The following is a 6,000-nucleotide window of genomic DNA, read 5'->3' as shown; positions in this document are numbered from 1 at the left end:
TGGTTACACAGAAAAATGCTGAGTTAGGTATTTTATTTAAGTTGTTAAGGGAAATGAAGAAGATATTCCTGTTTATAGTTTTATAATTTATAGCTACTCTATATTTCTACTTCATCTTTGGTCAGTGTGTTTTTGTTCTGTTTCTTTCATTAAAAAATGTTTATTTACTTATTTTGAGAGAGAGAGAACGTACAACTTGGGGAGGGGCAGAGACAGAGGGAGGGAGAGAATCCCAAGCAGGTTCTGCGTTGAGCCCTTTGCGGGATTCACGAACCGTGAGACCATGACGTTAGCTGAAACCAAGAGTCAGATACTTAACTGACTGAGCGACCCAGGTGTCACTCTGTTTCTTTCCATTTTGCAATCTGATGATAGGGCGGCTTATAGTCTTAGAATTTGCAAGACTACATACTTAACTGGATTATTATTTTTTAAAGACAGTTGATTTCTTATAAACCTCACGTGTACACCTCAGTGATTTATCTTATAAACTAGGAAAACTGTATTTTCTGTTCCATAGTTAGACAGTTATTGCTATTTTGGCTATTTTATTATTTTTCTGGAATTGTATGTATATTGACAACTTATTTAACCAGATTATGGATACAACTGTTAAGTGATGGAAATATCTCCAATAACAAATGATGTCATTTGTTTCCAGAACATGGGACAGTTTGAGTCCCCCTCGACAAAGGTATATATTTTCCTGTCTTTAGAGGTTGGAGAGAGATTCTAACCCCAATATTTATGGGCCTACATACAGTCCTGTCACAGTTAAAGAACACACCGGAAGAACCAATATGCGATTTCATATTGATCGTTGTCCTTGAACACTGTCAAAGGGATATGTAATCACCTGCAATACTTTTTGTTTTCTTCATCCCATTTTTCTTCTGTTCATCATACAGATCCCAACCACTTTATTCAACATCCATGAGGAAAGTTCTTTGCGAGTCCTCTCCTGCTTACCTCAGAGATCCCCTTTCTCTTTCCTCCTGAGTCTCCATCTGCTCATCTGAATATCCAGTGAACCCTGGTACTCCTCTGAGCAGTTGGTGGCAGATGGTGTGGGGGTGCTGGGATTAGAGAATAAGGGACGAAATCATGCAAATCTAAATATGCTTTCCGTGCCCCGCAGAGGAAATAAGCTAGGAAGGGTCAGATGTTAAAATATCCTCCCATATTATAATTTGTTCAAGGTCAGTTATTTACAGACTTCCACAAAGAGATGTCTTCTGTTTATATATGCCATTTAAAAATAAGGTTGCTCTACTTATAATCCAAATGAATTTCTTTCTTTTTTCCCTTCTCCTTATCAAGAACTGCTCTAATTTTTCTCACACAGCTCCGGATATGCTTTTGGGGAAAGAAATATTGAGTTTGTTACGTCTTTTTATAAAACTTGGAGTAATGTAATGAATGCCCACATTAAAAGTTAGTTAAGCAATATATTAGAAATGAACACTGGCAAATGAAAATAAGTTTGAGGCAAGTAACTATATACCCATCTTTGTGAGAGGAATATCAACAACCTCTCACAGATTAGAATCTTGTAATATTTGTTTTGGGATCTTCCAAAAAACGATGACTGATTTTAATCATTGACAATAGCAACAGGTCTTAGGGTCTGCACGACATGCTCTTACTCCCAAACCTAGTTTGGCTCTGACCCTCTTCCCCAACAACATCATCCAAGGAGACGAACCGTATCTGCATCAATCTTGTGTTTGTTTTTTTTCCCCTAAATTCTTTTCCTCTATTAGGTAAGATTATCATTAGATATGCCTGCAGATGAATAAATGCATCTCCACCTTAAACTTAGCCCCTCCTAGGATGACTTTGGTCATTTATAGATCAATACTTTTTGTTCCCTTCATTTCTTTCTTTTTTTTTTTCTTTTAATGTTTATTTTTGAGAGACAGAGACAGAGACAAAGCATAAGCATGGGAGGGGCAGGGACAGGAGGAGACACAGAATCTGAAGCAGGCTCCAGGCTCCGAGCTGTCAGCACAGAGCCCGACGCAGGGCTCAAACTCACAAACTGCGAAATCACGACCTGAACCAAAGTCAGATTCTCAATTGACTGAGCCACCCAGGCACCCCCCTTCATTTCTGTAATAGATAGCACAATACTTAGAAGGATGGACAGCAGGTGGGATGGGGATGAATCAGTAAGTAGGCTCCAAGGTAAATATATAAAGAGACAAAGATGATAGCTTTGCTGGTGGTTCTCTTTACATTCATTGCCTTGGGCTATAGTCACAGTGAGGGTTTGCATGCAGTGGTCTCCTTGTCATAACTCTTACAAATACATCCTGCTATCTCTCATGCGTAGCACGAGGTTTTACTCTTATGTGCGAAGAATAAAACCTCTGAATACAATAAAAGTCAGAATGTGGCCTTCTTGAATAATTGCTTTCCTGTGCAATGCTGTTAAACTGGATTTGTTGTCCACAAAAGACATGTCCTGAAAAAATATTAGGGGGGTATAAAGAGACGATAGACCTTTTGCTGTAAGGAGCAGTTCCTCCCGTAAGCTGAATATAACTCTTCTAATGAGCTTAGATTTGCTCAAAGGCACTTCCTTTTTGCAATTTGCACAACCATTTATTTTTCTCCCTTAATGTTGAATGATTTACAAAAAAAAAAAAAAAAAATTAACGTAGGGGATTAACAGGGTGTATTTATTCCATTATTTTATTTTCAGAATCTGTATTAAAATACTGAAAGCATTTTACTGTCTTCTGCTGAAACAGCTTTATGTACTTTGTACATGGAAGAGTTGTCCACAGAAACTCTCTAGTGGAGGATCTGAAAAAAGAAATGGAATGGGGGGGGGGAAAGGATAGGCAGATGAATTGATAGATGGATGAAAACGGGTGTTATTATATATACATTCTTTCCGTGTCTCCACTCCCATTTTGTTCTCTGAAGAGAGTGACTATGGAATTTTATATCTGAATACTCATTATCTAGTCACTAATATGAGCACAAGAAACGTTTAGCAACTAAGTAGGAAAGTGTGACAAAAAATGAACTACCCGTTTTCTGCAGAGCCATTAGGGGAAATCTATTCCTCTCTTACCCAAACTATTTCAGCAATTCCCTGTTTTCCTTGCTTTCACTCTTAATCTATATTATTTTTTGCCATATATCAGTAAAAATGGTTCTTTTAAAACAAAAACATAAAATTATACCCTGGCCCTGCTCTCAGCCTTGATAGCAATTGATACTCACTTGCAGGGCGTTGAAAGTGTTCTATTGTAAAAAGAAAGAAATCAAACAAGGCAAAGTACATACTTAGCACTATTGGGATTTCTGCTTCAAGAATGATGGAGTAGACACACTTTTCCCTGTTCTTTCCACTAAGCTCAACTAAAACCATTAGGATTGTACATAAAATGATAATAAGATACTGAAAAAAGGAGGGAAGACTGCAGATAATCTAGTGATCTCAGTACCCAAGGAAGAGCACCAGGATGAGTTTCCACATTTACCTTTTATATTCCAGATGTGGATTCCACGTCTGAGATAAAAGAAACCAACTCATAAACACCAACAAGTACAGGTGAGAGAAACAAACAAAATGTTGCTCTCTCTGGCTAAAAGAAGAGGAAAGAGGCAGCTTTTAGACAGGAATCACTCTACTTCAGCCAGAGTCACAGAAAAACCTCTGACCTCATCACCATAAGTGCCAGCGAGGGCTAACTAAGGACTCTAGAATTCCAAATTCTCCAGGGTGTCATAGGCAGTGCAAACCCCGCCAGCCCCAGCAGGTACACACATGCGTGGGCACACACATATAGACATGCACACGCACAAGTGTGTTATCTGGGAAGGCAGAGAAAAGCTGGACCTTCATTCCCCCTCAGTAGTAACAGGGCACCGTTTCTATTCTTTCCCCCTGCTTTCTGGGTAGTGTCAGAGGATGACTGGGGAACTAAGACTGTCACCATACTCAGCAATAATGATGTCACTGTCTCCAGGTGTTAGTGGATTTCACCTTGTGAGCTATAATGACATACCCCTCTCAACTCAGTGGTATAAGCAGAGACCTAACAGGGAGATGGAACTTGCACCCTTACCCAGCTTTAATGAAAAGCCCTGCTCCCTTCAGTAAGGGTCACTGAATGGGGATGGCTAACCCTACTTGGCAATAATGAGGCGGCACCTTTTACCTGTTGGAGGAGTATCAAGGGAAACCAGCTAAACAAAAGGTTTGAAATGATCCAGAGTCTCCTAACCTAATACCTACAATGTCCAGGTTTCAATTGAACATCTTTTGTTGTATTAAGAGTGAGAAAAACCTCATCTTTAATTAAGAAGACAATCAAGAGATGTCAACACCAAGATCACAGAGATGGTAGGGTTATCTGACATAGATTTTAAAGTAGCCATTGTAAAAATGCTTCAACAAGCAATAATAAATATGCTTGAAACAAATGAAAACATTAAAATATCTCAGTAAAGAAATAGAAGATGTAAAGTTGAGCCAAGTAGAAATTTTATAGCTGGAAAATATAATAACCAAAATTCAAATGAAACAGAAACAATGAACCTGAGTAGGTAGGTTCAACAGTACAATGGAGACAGTGGAAAGAATTCATGAACTTGAAGGTAAAACAATAGAAATTAGTGAACAAAAATAAATAACTGGAAACAAAACAAATAATACAATGAACAGGCTGTGAAAGAAATGAGAGACTATAACAAAAGATTTCATTTTGTGTCATTGGAGTCCCAGAGGGAGAAGAAAAGAAGGGAAGTCTTAAAAAAATACTTGAGGGGCACCTGAGTGGCTCAGTCAGTTGAGTGTCTGACTCTTGATTTCGACTCAGGTCATGATCTCATGGCTCATGAGTTCGAGCCCTGTGTTCGGCTCTGTGCTGACAGCGTGGAGCCTGCTTGGGATTCTGTCTCTCTCTCCATCTCCCTCTGCTCTTCCTTGGCTTGTGTGAGGGCTCCCTCTCAGTAAATAAATTAAAAAATATATACTTCAGTAAATAATAGCTGAAAATTTCCCAAATTTGGCAGAGGACAAACTTAAAATTTAGAGAGCTTGATAACATTACAAGAGGATAAATCCAAAGAAATCCATACCAAGACACATTTTAGACAAAAGTCTGAAAATTAAAGACTATGGACATGAAAACGCATCTATATATTTTTGTTTGTTTTTGTTTTATTTTAACACAACATAGAAAATATCAGTTTATTATTCAGAAAACTTTAGGCTCCTAATTCCCAATAAAAATTCCCTATTTTTAGGCTGTCCTTTAAATTCCTCCAATGTGACCCTCATTTTGTTTTCTAACTTTTGGTCACAAACTTGAAGCCCCTCCTCTCCCTCTCTGGTATTGGTCTCACATTCTATCTTAAGCATGCCCGTTACTTAACATTCAGCCCCAAATAAACAAAAACGATACGTAAGTCATCATGACCTCTCATAATTACCTATTTTATCCTAATTCTGCATATCCCTAGCTTCTTCATTGACCTCCCTCTTCCAAAACCTGATGGTGATTATTGGCAGTAGCGTTCTCTTGGGTCTGACATGCCTTTTTTCTACTTGCAATGCCAATACCTTATCTCAGGCTGTTGAGATGTTGCCTTTCCATACAATTTCAAATTAAATGTCATGTATACACTGTTAGATGATTGGCCCTGTGGATACTTATAAATACTTTGCCCTTTCTCTATAGGAATCATCATATGCTATTTGACTTTAGTCATTATTTGTAATTCTCTTTTACAGCTTCTAAGTTTAACAAGCAAAATTTGCATGTACTTTTTTTTCAAGTTTATTTATTTATTTATTTTGAGTGAGGGCATAAGTTGGGTAGGGGCAGAGAGATTGATGAAGAGAGAGAATTCCAAGCAGGTTCCATGTTGTCAGTGCAGAGGCTCTGACATGGGGCTCAATCCCATGACTAATGAGATGATGCCCTGAGCTGAGATGAAGAATCAAACACTCAACCGACAGAACCACCCAGGCACCCC

This window comes from Acinonyx jubatus, chromosome D2, assembly GCF_027475565.1.
Source record: "Acinonyx jubatus isolate Ajub_Pintada_27869175 chromosome D2, VMU_Ajub_asm_v1.0, whole genome shotgun sequence".
Taxonomy (NCBI): domain Eukaryota; kingdom Metazoa; phylum Chordata; class Mammalia; order Carnivora; family Felidae; genus Acinonyx; species Acinonyx jubatus.
This window is presented reverse-complemented; position numbering follows the sequence as displayed.